General features: G+C 47.5%; 3 non-coding genes across 3 annotated transcripts; all 3 read right to left on the bottom strand.

Moving 5' to 3' along the window:
• Window positions 1-72, bottom strand: trnam-cau (transfer RNA methionine (anticodon CAU)). Its single transcript has one exon. It is a non-coding gene; the product is annotated as a tRNA-Met (tRNA).
• Window positions 73-11,668: 11,596 nt separating this feature from the next.
• trnaw-cca (transfer RNA tryptophan (anticodon CCA)) lies at window positions 11,669-11,740 on the bottom strand. Its single transcript has one exon. It is a non-coding gene; the product is annotated as a tRNA-Trp (tRNA).
• A 691-nt stretch (window positions 11,741-12,431) lies between these two features.
• On the bottom strand, window positions 12,432-12,503 carry trnar-ucu (transfer RNA arginine (anticodon UCU)). The gene has a single exon. It is a non-coding gene; the product is annotated as a tRNA-Arg (tRNA).
• Window positions 12,504-12,798: the final 295 nt, after the last annotated feature.

The raw sequence follows: 12,798 nt of genomic DNA, 5'->3' as shown, positions 1-12,798 counted from the left end.
TAGCAGAGGATGGTTTCGATCCATCGACCTCTGGGTTATGGGCCCAGCACGCTTCCGCTGCGCCACTCTACTCGTAGCTCATTATTTTTGTGGTCGGACTTGAGGCAAAGTTTGAGGAAGTCTGTAACAGCGTGATCAATGTTCCCAGAGAGATGAAACTGCCGCCCCGAACTTCATTTTATAAAGATGATTCCAGACACTCCACACTTTCCCATCAGAACAACGTCAGAGAAGAAATCACATCACCTTCACAGAACAACCATTCAGCACGAAAGTAAAGTATCTAAACTATGCTGACCAGTATCAGTGTGCTCAAACGTCTGTTCTGGTTGAAAGAAAAAAATGAAGAAGTGAATAATTGTGTGGTTACCGCAGAGCAGTAATGTTGTAGCTCCTGGTTTAAGGAGCAGAGTGCGCAGCGGAAGCGTGCAGGGCTATTAGCCCGAGGTCGAGGAATCGAGGGTATTCTCTGCTATTTACATTCTCCCTCACGCCAAAAGTAAACATAACACACGTTCCTGTTTGCTTTGCAGCAAATACCTATCAGAAACTTCCTTGCAGTCTCATCCCGACATTAGTCCCAAGAATGAAAGAGACAGCATGACACATTACAACATTGTAAAGCTCACACATAGGAACCACAGATAAAATGCTTTAAGGTCTCAGCAGATCTGACAGCATCTGGAGGGAGAGAAATGAGCTGACGTTTCGTGTCCAGGTGACCCTTAGTCAAAGCTGCTCGGGAAACGTTATCCAGCAGTACCCCACTGAGGGGCAATATAGATATATAACGATATCCAGTAATAACTCACAGGGGGACAATAAGGAAATAAAGCTTTATCGAGCAATGAATCACAATAGAAACCGAGTTCCCAACTTCCCCTCTTGGACGGATGTGAACAATCCAACCTGCCAGACTATTTACAAGAGAAGACGAATTTTACCCTTCTCTTGGGATCAACATTAATTCCTCAACCAGAGTCACTGAAGCAGATTATCGAGTCATGAACTGAGCTTCTGCCGGTGGTGTCTTGCTGTGCATATTTAAGCAGGAATCTCAGGTCCTGGGACCAGCGCTTTTCCACTGAAAGGGAGGTATTGGATCTTCCTGAGGTTGAAAATCTTGCTGGAGAAATTTAACCTCGTGGAGTAAAAGGCAATATCAGGAGTGTGATTCGAACTCACGCCTCCAGAAGAGACTGCGACCTGAACGCAGCGCCTTTGACGACTCGGCCATCCTGATGCGTTGACACCAAAGCTAATATCCGTGCACAAATCGACTTAAAGTCTGTCTTCATCTTTATTTCATTTCAAACAAGATATGCTTTTCCTACTTTTGAACCCCAGAGCCCTGTGTCTGAGTGCCATCCTTGTCCAAACCGCTGGTGGTTAAGGAGCTTCTCATTGCTGCATTGAGCAGTTTGCTCTAACCAACAAGTTCCGAATTCCCGCTCGACCTGTTCCTCACACGAAAGTTTTGAAAGTCTAAGATCTGAACGACGTGATGTATCCATTTGGAGAGTTGCATTCTGGCGACTGCCATCTTTCTCCACAGTTGCTTCCCGTGCTGCTCTCACAGACAAGTTCACAGACTGTACTGTGGTTAGCTGAAAAACAAGGAGCGGATCAGACAGAAAGCAAAACTTTGCTACGAATAAAGAAGAAGGCAGGTGTGCTGCTCACAAATAGCGACTTGTTTCCGTTTGGTGTGAGTGAGAATAGAAATAGGCTTGCAAGTTTCCATCAGGCGAGGCCGCCGCCGGTGATGATGACGTGGTGTGGACTCGCTGAACCAGGTTCAGGAGCTTGCAGGCTCGAGCACGGAGCAGGGACGCTCTGTCAGGCCCGACGATTTCAAACCACAGTGTTGCCTTGATCGCCTTGTTGGATACCCCTAGTTGACAGGAACCACTGGCAGCTATGGCATTGCCATTGTAGTCAAGGAACTGGCAGGCCGGTGGAAGAATGCTGCGGATGGTGTCGAGGCCGGATTTTGAGATGAGGTTCGCTGATGTGCCGGTGTGAAGTTTAAATCGGATACAAGCCTTGTCTCATTTCATTTCATTTCGTTTTCATTTCATTAATTGTGCGGACAGCACAGCACTCGTCGATCCACACCGAGGATCGAAAGGCCTTTCGCCGTTGTGGTGGAAGGCAGCGCATGTGTAGTTATGATGCCCACCCGGTATGGGGACCTGACGCACTCAGCATCAGGGTCTGTTGGGCTGTCGGGATCGGAATCTGGCATGCCTTGTTGTATTGAGCGGACACTTCTGCGCCGCAACTGGGATCGCTGGCTGCTGAGCGGTGGAGCAGATCTGCAAAGGGCTGCATAGTGGCCAAGCTTGCCACACTGCAGACACCGGCGTCCTTTTGCCGGACATTTCTGCTTTAAGTGGGTGGAGCCACAATTCGGAGATGTCATGACGCCGACGACAGGGCATTCCGTGCGCCATCGTGCATGCGCAGTACAGTCGGTCGACGTACGCACCTGTGCAGTCGTGTTTTCGGCCTCGTCGTCCACTCGAACATGGCGCACATGCGCAGGGACCTGGGAAAAGCGCACAAAGCGACATGTCTCCTCGATGCTCAGGCCCTGCATTTGAACAATGGCCTGCACCCGTTCCTCTCGTGGGAGGCCAGTTTTGCAGTTTCTGCCGCCCTGATGTGGGAGTAACGATTCTTAGCATGCTCATGGATAACGCATGTCTCGATAGCAACTGAGAGGATCAACTGTTTGAATTTCAGGAGCTGCTGCTGAAGGGAGTCGGAGTGGACCCCGAAAACGATCTGATCCCGGATCATGGAATCAACCGTCGAGTCATAGTTACATGACTGCGCTAGGATGCGGAGATGGGTCACGAAGGACTGAAAAGGTTCATTCTTACCCTGAAGCCTCTGCTGGAAAAAGTACCATTCAAAGCTCTCATTCACCTCAGTGTCGAGGTGGCTGTCAAACTTCAGCAGGACTGTTTTGAATTTTGTTTTGTCTTCGCCGGCAGCGAACGTAAGGGAGTTGTAGATGTGGATGACATGGTCCCCCGCGGTGGAGAGAAATAATGTGATCTTCCTGGCATCCGATGCTGCTTCGATGTCGGAGGCCTCGATGTACAGGAGGAACTTTTGCTTGAAGATTTTCCAATTGGTGCCAAGGTTGCCGGAGATGCGGAGCTGCGGAGGAGGCTGGTGTTTTCCATTTCACCGGATGGCTGCTTCCTGGTCAATGCGGATTCACTCGAGATAGGTCCGTCAAGATCAGTATCACTCTGGTACCATGATGTGTTAGGCAGGTAGGCTCAATGTGGACTGCACTCGATGCAGGGAAGCTAAAAACAGACGTCGAACACTGGAGAAAATCCAACACTGTTTTATTCAACGATAGAACTGATACACATATGCAGCTGTGGGTCGACTTTATACTGAACTGACAGGAGACCTTGTAGTAGCCTGATCAGACTTACTAGCTACCGCATGATGTTTGCACTTGCTAGCTCGTGGACTCTGACTGTCTCAGTGGCTGGGTCCAGAGAGAGCGGGAAACCTAGTGCCCTCTGGCTTGATAGTGGTAGTGTCCTGTTTGGTGATTGGCTGCACTGTGTTGTCTTTACTGGTCATCCTGTGTGTCCATCACTGACTGTCTGCATCTCATTATATACATGAGTGGATATTATGACAGACTCCAAATCCAATGGTCTTTTTCCACGGATATTCTATCCCTTCTCACAGACAGACTGGTAGACCCGCCATCGCATGAAAGCAATAACTTCCTGGAGTGATTCCAGGTCGGGTTTATATCGCATAAATTGTCAATGAATGTCTTGTTAAACGTAGTTCAGTTAGCGGAGTGGCTGTGGCTTGGTACTTGCAGTCAAATGGGGTTCCCCCGCACAGTTTCGAAACCTACTCGCACTGTAGGCAGCACGGTAGCACAGTGGTTAGCACAGTTGTTTCACAGCTCCAGGGAGCTGCGTGTGCGGAGTCTGCGCGTTCACCCGGTGTCTGCGTGGGTTTCCTCCGGGTGCCTCCGGTTTCTTTCGGACGTTCGGTGCAGACTCAAGAGGCCGAATGTCCTGCAGGGATTCTCTGGATAACAAATTAGAATCGTCAGAACTCCGACATTGACGGGATGTTTAAGGCGTCTGACTGATCTTCATCATGATGCGATCAAATGTTTGTATCTTTCAGTCTTTCCGCGGTGTTTTATTTACAATGTGTAGAAACATGTTTAACATGGTGTTGAATGTTTCCCATCAGTTCATTCAGAACAATCCTTCAGCTGATATGATGGAAATGTAATTTGCTGACAGAAACAACATTCCCATCACTTCACATCTGGCTGCACATCTGGACCAATGCACAAAGACGACCTTCTTCCGTTAGTTATTGTGGATATTAAACATCCATGAGGGGGTTTGGTGAAGTCAGGTCATATGGCGAGTTGGCCGAGGGGTGATGGCGATGCCCTGCTAATCCATTGTGCTTTGCATCTGCGGGTCTGAATCCATCTTCGTCGATGATCCATTTCCTGCGTCTCCGCGTTGGGCCACTTATTGAGGGTGACCTGATGATTCATTCAGTGTGTCCGGAACTAGGATGGAGTTTAGATTCGGAGTTCAACAGGCCTGAGGAGTGAATCTTCTTGCACCAATCTCTATACCGATATTTCTGGCTTAACTGGGCGGTCCCTTACCCTGAGATTAATCCCTCAGGTCCCAGACTCTCCCACATGGAGAAACAACCTCTCAGCATCCACCCTGTCAACCCCCCTGAAAATCTATTAAATCAGTGAATTTGAATGGTGAGAATTATACCCTGTCCCAAAGATTAGTTCAGGCCTCTGGATTCCCAATCTAGTGACATAATCTTTCATCCCTCTGAACAACAGTTGATTCGGCTCATTATTAAATATCTTGGGCCAGTGGGCCGATGAATGGCAGATGGAGTTTAATTTGGATAAATGTGAGGTGAGGCATTTTGGTAGCTCAAATCAGTGATTGACATACTCAGTTAATGGTAGGGAGTTGGGGAGAATTACAGAACAAACAGATCGAGGAGAACAGGTTCACACATCCTTGAAGGTGATGTCGCAGGTGGACAGGGTGGTGAAGAAGGTATTCAGCATGCTCGGTTTTAAGGTCAAAATATTGAATCCAAGAGTTGTGATGTCTTGTTCAAGTTGTACAAGACATGCTGGTAAGACCACACGGGAAATACTGTGTTCAATTCTGGTCACCCTATTTTCGGAAGGATATTGTTAAACTAGAAAGGGTGCATAAGTGATTTACAAGGATGCTACCAGGACTTGATGGTGTGAGTGAAAATTCGAGGCTGGATAGGCTGGGACTTTTTTTTCCTGGAGCGTAGGAGGCTTATGGGTGATGTCATAGAGGTCTATGAAATAATGATGAGCATAAATAAGGTAATGAGGAGCATCTGGAACGGGCTGCCAGAGGCAGTGGTAGAGGCAGTTATCATTTTGTCTTTTAATAATCAGTTAGACAGTTACATGCGCAGGGTGGGTGGAGATGGATATGGGTCAAATGCGGGCAAGTGGGACGAGCTTAGTGATAGAAACTGGGCGGCATTGACAAGCTGGGACGAATGGCTGTTTCCATGCTGCCAACATCCACGACTCTTTGACTCTGTCTGTCTTCCTGATGATATTAGAATTTCCTCCACAGAATTGTATTGAACCGATTGATACATAATATTTTATTCTATGTTTTATCCAAGTCAAACAGGTACTGTGGATTCATCAGGGGATAAAGAAAATACTAGGATGAGAGCGAATTGAATGAACAATGTTCCCAAAAATTATATTCCAAAAAGAGCCCTGCAACGTTTGGATGGAAAGGTGAAACTTTGAGCGGAGGAAGGAAAACACAGCTTACAGCAAGCTCCACCGGATTTCTATATCAAACGATCGCGGTGGGACTCGAGCTTCCAATCTTCTGATATCTTCATTATGTTCACCGAAATCAGACGCCTTAGCCATTAGGCCACGCGACCACTGCATGGGACATACGAGCCGATGTTTATCGCATGTGAATAAATACTGTGATTCTCTCTGTTTCCCTAGAAACCAGTACAATGCAGAAGGAGGCCATTCGGCCCATCGACTCTGCACCGACCCTCCAATCCTGCACCCCACTCATGCTTTAATTTGGATCTAGACTGGGACGTTCGGTGCTGTTCTATGTAAAGCAAAAATGAACTTCGAGGATATTTCCAATGTAACTGTTTTTCTTCCGCAAACAATTGAATCAGTGAAATTGTGCGTTTCGGGAGCTGGGATTTTCGAGTCTCTCAAGGGACTTTTCTCCAAATCCATTGGTCATTTTAAGGTAGATTCAACCGCTCCTCACATAAACACCGGGGCACCGTTCATCGCAGGAATGCAAGAACTTCCTGGAGTGATTCCAGGCCGGTTTTATAATGTTTAATGAATGACTTATTGAACACAGCTGCGATGGTCGAGTGGTTAAGGTGTTTGAATTTCCCCAGGAGGTTCGAGCCCTGCTCCCAACGACTGTGACTGAAGAATTAATCGATTTTTAGTCAACGGTTTGACACAACGTTCGCTACTTAGCAAATTCTAATATCCTCAGGAAGAGGGTTAATAGTATTTTGGACATCAGCCCGGCTAGTTTAGTCGGTAGAGCATCATAGAATTGCATCGAGTCTGTACCGGCTCTTGGAAAGAGCACCCTACCCAAGGTCAACACCTCCGTCCTATTCCCATGACCCAGTAACCCCACCCAACACTAAGGGCAATTTTGGAGACTAAGGGCAATTTACCATGGCCAATCCACCTAACCTGCACATCTTTGGACTGTGGGAGGAAACCGGAGCACCCGGAGGTAACCCACGCACACACGGGGAGGATGTGCAGACTCCGCACAGACAGTGACCCAAGCCGGAATCGAACCTGGGACCCTGGAGCTGTGAAGCAATTGTGCTAGCCACAATGGTACCGTGCTGCCCTCATGCTTGGGACTCTTAATCCCAGGGTCGTGTGTTCCAGACCCACGTTGGGCGCTTCCATATTGTAATCTGAGAGTGTTGAGCTGAACGAACTGATTTGATAACAGGAACACAAGGTTATGTTCCTGGACTGGGAATCCAGAGGCCTGAACTAATCTTTCGTGACAAGATTTAATTAATCTGGAATTGAAATTTCATCTCAGTAATGGCGCAGGAAGGTTCTGCTGCAGACGGATCATATTTCCACAACTGGGAACACATTTCCACAACAGGGAATGATTAGCACAACCACAGTGAAGTTCTGTCACCGGCAGAGTCACAGTTCCAACAGAGAGAACAGTTACACAGCAGAGAGCTCAGTTACACAGCAGAGAGCTCAGTTACACAGCAGAGAGCTCAGTTACACAGCAGGAAAACATTTAATTGCCTATCTTTGTGGAACCGAAAATCCCTTTTTGCTAAATAACCAGTTTTTCCATCTCAGTATCTTGCTGGTTTGCTCGGCACCTTTTCTGTGTGTCATTGTGTGTGTGTGTCCTGATAGTCTCTTCCTGCTTTACTGTGTGCCTTTCTCTGTCTGTCACAGCCGTGCTGATGTTCTGTGTTATTGTCCAGCCAAGGTGAGCTTCACAACACGTGGTTCTCGTTTAAGAAAAAAATAGTTACGTGGCTGCCGCAGAACAGCAATTGCGAACACGGCGGATCTAAAAAGCAGAGTGGCGCAGCGGAAGCGTGCTGGTCCCATAACCCAGAGGTCAATGGATCGAAACCATCATCTGCTATTGATATTCTCAGTCACCCCAAAATTAAACATGACGCTATCACCCTGCGGCACATCCGCCTTTTCTTTTCAGTAGATTAGTATCAAAGTGCTGCATCCAGTGTGATCCGGACATTTGCGCCAGGAATGAAGCAGACAGCATTACATCACTGTGAAGCTCAAAGTAACAAAATAGGGAAGCTCTTCAATTCACTCTCACTGAGGAAAACAGACAACATGTGCTGTGTTGTGTGAGTATTATTGGTGCCAATATCACATCTCCACTGACTGGAATGAATTATGTTTTGTTAACACAGTCATGTCATTTGGTAAAGATCGAACCGGGAGTTTTTCAGTGTTTTCAAACCCTATAACAGCGAGAACGTGAAAAGTTTATATAATAACTTCCAGGAATACCCCACAGAGGGGCAATAAGCATATATAACAATATCCAATAATAAACCACTATAGAAACCGAGATCACAGTTTCGCCACTCGGACGGATGTGAACAATCCAGCCAGACTATTTAGAACAAGCGGAGATTCCTGCCTCCAGCCACCTCACTTTCTCCAGCTCTCTTCCTCAGCTCGAAACACACGGAATGACGCAAACGCCTCCAATCAAATTATTATTGCGATGGCCGGGAATCGTACCCGGATCAACTGCTTGGAAGGCAGCGATGCTCCCCAGTATCCCCCCATCACTTACTGCCGAATGTTGAGTCATTTTGATGCTTTGCATTAGTTTGATAAATTGTTTCGTAAACAACGTCTCACTATGTTTGTGTTATTTCACTCCAATTTAAAATGCTCCTGAATGAAATATAGGAAAAGCGCGTAGGGCTGGCCGAGCGGTCGAAGGCGCTGCGTTAAGGTCGCAGTCTTCTCTGGAGGCGTGGGTTCGAATCCTACTTCGGACATTGCCTTTTTAGAACCTTAGTTAGGCCACACTTGGAGTATAGTGTTCAATTCTGGTCGCCACACTACCAGAAGGATGTGGAGGCTTTAGAGAGGGTGCAGAAGAGATTTACCAGAATGTTGCCTGGTATGGAGGGCATAAGCTATGAGGAGCGATTGAATAAACTCGGTTTGTTCTCACTGGAACGAAGGAGGTTGAGGGGCGACCTGATAGAGGTATACAAAATTATGAGGGGCATAGACAGAGTGGATAGTCAGAGGCTTTTCCCCAGGGTAGAGGGGTCAATTACTAGGGGGCATAGGTTTAAGGTGAGAGGGGCAAAGTTTAGAGTAGATGTACGAGGCAAGTTTTTTACGCAGAGGGTAGTGGGTGCCTGGAACTCACTACCGGAGGAGGTAGTGGAGGCAGGGACGATAGGGACATTTAAGGGGCATCTTGACAAATATATGAATAGGATGGGAATAGAAGGATACGGACCCAGGAAGTGTAGAAGATTGTAGTTTAGTCGGGCAGTATGGTCGGCACGGGCTTGGAGGGCCGAAGGGCCTGTTCCTGTGCTGTACATTTCTTTGTTCTTTGTTCTTTGTTGAAAGTGTCCGTGTCGCACGGCTCCCGGTCAGCCAAGAGATGGCACCAGTCCACAATAAAAGTATTTATTTCTGATGTTCTGTGTGCCATTACATGGGACTCTTGCTCTGGCCTGAGACCTCACCTTGTCCTTGTGTCCTGATGCTGCCGTTTGCACCCTGGTTAAGTAATCATAGAATCCCTCCAGTGCAGAAGGAGACCATTCGGCCCATCCAGTCTGCACTGACCCTCGGAAAGAGCACCCCAACACGGCCCAATCGTCTCCGAACCGTTTGGATACGTCAGGTGTCAGTCTCCTCTGGAGACGAGGGTTCAATCCCACTCCTGACATTGCCATTGATTCTCAGCTGCGATAAAATGCCAGAGGTCCCGGGTTCAAAAATCCGGACGAGCCTTATGGTGTCATTGACTGAAATCGGGAGGAGGTTTGAGCTCCCGGGAAGTTATTGCAGCGAATATATCAGTGCAGAACACGTGAAGAAACGGACAGGGTATTTAAAGGTCGTTTGATCATGGTGTGGGATTCTGAATTGATCCTCAAGTAAAAACAGACGCAAGCTTGTGCATCCGCGCAGCTGGCTGAATACAATGGTTATTTGTACCTGATAAACCTTTGATTTGACAAACGCGCTTGCGGGATGAGGTGGCCGAGTGGTTAAGGGGACGGGTTGATAATCCATTGGGCTCTCCGTGCGTGGGTTCGAAACCCATCATTGTCGATTTTCCATCCTGCTTTCTCCCAGTGGGACTCATTTTTCCAAAGTATCTGCAATCACTGATGTGACAATCCAGTCCAAGTTGTGAGGCCGGATTGCATCGAGTTGTGTTGGAAGCGCGAGAATTAAAATTCAGTCAGGTTCCGATTGAGATGCATTGATCGGGTAGTGAGGTCGGAACCACTCTGTCTATTGGGTAGTGTCAAAGCCAAGCGACATTTCATTGTTCGAGAGAATGAGGAGTTTAGGGAATCAGGATATTTACCCAGCAAAAATCTGCTGGAGGAGGGAATGAGGGGAGTCCAAAAATGTATTCAGAACCTTAATGTAGCGGCGGCAATGGAGCTTCACCAGAATGATACAGACATAGAAGGTTTCAATTACGAGAACAGATTAGAATTATAGAATCATTGAATGGTTCCAGCACAGGGTGCGGCCATTCCGCCCACCGTGCCCATGTCAGTCGCCCAGAGCTGGAAAATCTCAGCAGACCTGGCAGCATCTGTGGAGCGGGAAACAGAGAATGGGAAGCAGGGTCAGACTGGACTGGAAACTGTAACTCTGTTCCTCTCTCCACAGATGCTGCCAGACCAGCCGAGTTATCCAACATTGTCTATTTCTGTTGCAGCATTTTATGAAGAATCTCCATAGCGGCCTTGCCTTTGTGCTCGGCGTTTCTATTTATTTATTTCGTTCTGTATAAATTTAGAGTACCCAATTATTTTTTTTCTCCAATTAAGGGCCAATTTAGCGTGGCCAATCCACGTACCTTGCACATCTTTGGGTTGCGGGGGTGAAACCCACGCACACATGGGAAGAATTTGCAAACTCCAGGCGGGCAGTGGCCCAGGGCCGTGATGACGCTACTATTTATAAAGACTGGTCCCGTGTGGGCACTCAGGGCAATTTATCCAATCCAACTAATGCACGTATTTGAACTGTGGGAGGAATCCGGAGCACCCGGAGGAAACCCACGCAGACACGGGCAGAAGGTGCAGACTCCGCACAGGCAGTGAATCGAACCTGGTACCCTGGCACTGTGAAGCCACTGTGCTAGCCACTTGTGCTACCGTGCTTTGTGCCCAGATAAATTATTGCAGCGAATATATCAGTGGAGAACAAGTAAAGAAATGAAAACGACATTTTTAAAAAACCGCACGCTTGTGCACCCAGGTAACTGGCTGAATGCAATGGTTGTATGCAACCCCGATAAACCTTTGATTTATTTGCTGAACAAGAATTTCCCCATCTGCGCCTTAAAAATAATCAATGTCCCGCTTCCGCGGCCTTCTGAGGCAGAGTTCCAAAGTCGCACAACTCTCTGAGAGGGAGAAATCTCCTCATCTCCGTCCGAAAAAGAGCGACGTCCTTGTTTTTAACTGCCCAGTTGTTCTGGTGTCATCCACGAGCAGTGAGATTGAACCAACTGTTTGGACAGCACGGTAGCACAATGTTAGCACAGTTGGTTCAATATTCCCAGATAATAATATGGACGCGGCCAACTGGGAGGTAGAGTCACATGCTCTACTGACTGAGCTATCCGAGTCTCCGCATGTTTGATTAAACTGCTCAAAAATATAAACTGAGCGGGTCAATCTGAAATATCCGCAAACATTTACCCGCATTGTGGCTTTGAACGGAGTCATTTCGGGAACATTCCCATAGAGAAAAATTCCTGGAACCAGCGGCAGAAAATCCTCCTGAGCCTGACGTGATTTGAACACGCAGCCTTCCGATCTGGAGTCAGACGCGCTACCGTTGCGCCACAAGCCCAAGTGCGGACCATTGCGGGTTTCTCCTCATAGATTTATGTTTCATTTATACCCAACTGTGCGAAAGAAACGCAAAGAAGTTCGATTGAGGGATATTAAAGGGCCCTGAAGTAAAGCAGCTGTACCACGTGGTTAAGGGGATGCACAATAATCCATTGTGCTCTGTACACGTGGCTTCAAATCCAATCCTGGTCTGTGACGTGTCTGTTGTGTCTCTGTTTGATCCCCTCATGGGGGTTGTGGTGATCCACTGTAATAGCAGATGTAAGGTAGGGCCTGCACTACAGGTTCGCCGGTAGCTCCTGCCTGCTGGCTCCGCCCAGGGAGAACTGTATAAATATGCATGACCTCCAGTGCCCGGCCATTTCGCCAGCTGCAGCAGGAGGCCTCGCATCTGACTGTAATAAAGCCGCCGCTGTCCACAACTTTAGTCTTTGTGCAATTGATCGTGCATCAAAGATGAAGTAAAAATGCTGTTATTTTTAACTTTTGTTTGAGAGCTGGCGCGGGGGGCGGGGGTGGGGGGGGGGGGCGGGGTGGGATAGTCGAACACTGTCCACATTGAAACCAAGTTAAAGAACGATAAGTACTTATTTCATTCCCCGCTGTATTTGCGTCTAAATTCAGAGTGAGAAACTTTCCCTTCTCAGTTTGAAACTCACGAAGAGGCGCAAAAATTCCCAATTCATTATTGCGATGGCCGGGAATCGATCCCGAGTCAACTGCTTAGAAGGCAACCATGCTCACCACTATACCACCATCGCTCACTGATCAGAGACGTGTCCTTTTGGTTCTTTAGATTAGTTTGATTAACTGTTTCGTATCAAGTACTTACTTTGCGTAAGTTGTTTCACTCCAATTTAAAATGCTCCTGAATGAAAGTGTCCGTGTCGCACGGCTCCGGTTCAGCCAGGAGATGGCACCAGTCCACAATAAATGTACATTCTATGTGTCATTACACAGGACACTTACTCTGGCCTGAGACCTTAACTCGTCCCTGTGTCCTGATGCTGCCATTTTCACCCTGTTTAAGTAATCATAGAATGCCTCCAGTGCAGA

Source organism: Scyliorhinus torazame, chromosome 24, assembly GCF_047496885.1.
Source record: "Scyliorhinus torazame isolate Kashiwa2021f chromosome 24, sScyTor2.1, whole genome shotgun sequence".
Classification (NCBI taxonomy): Eukaryota; Metazoa; Chordata; class Chondrichthyes; order Carcharhiniformes; family Scyliorhinidae; genus Scyliorhinus; species Scyliorhinus torazame.
Note: the sequence above shows the minus strand (reverse complement) of the source record. Positions and strands in the feature narration are given on the sequence as shown.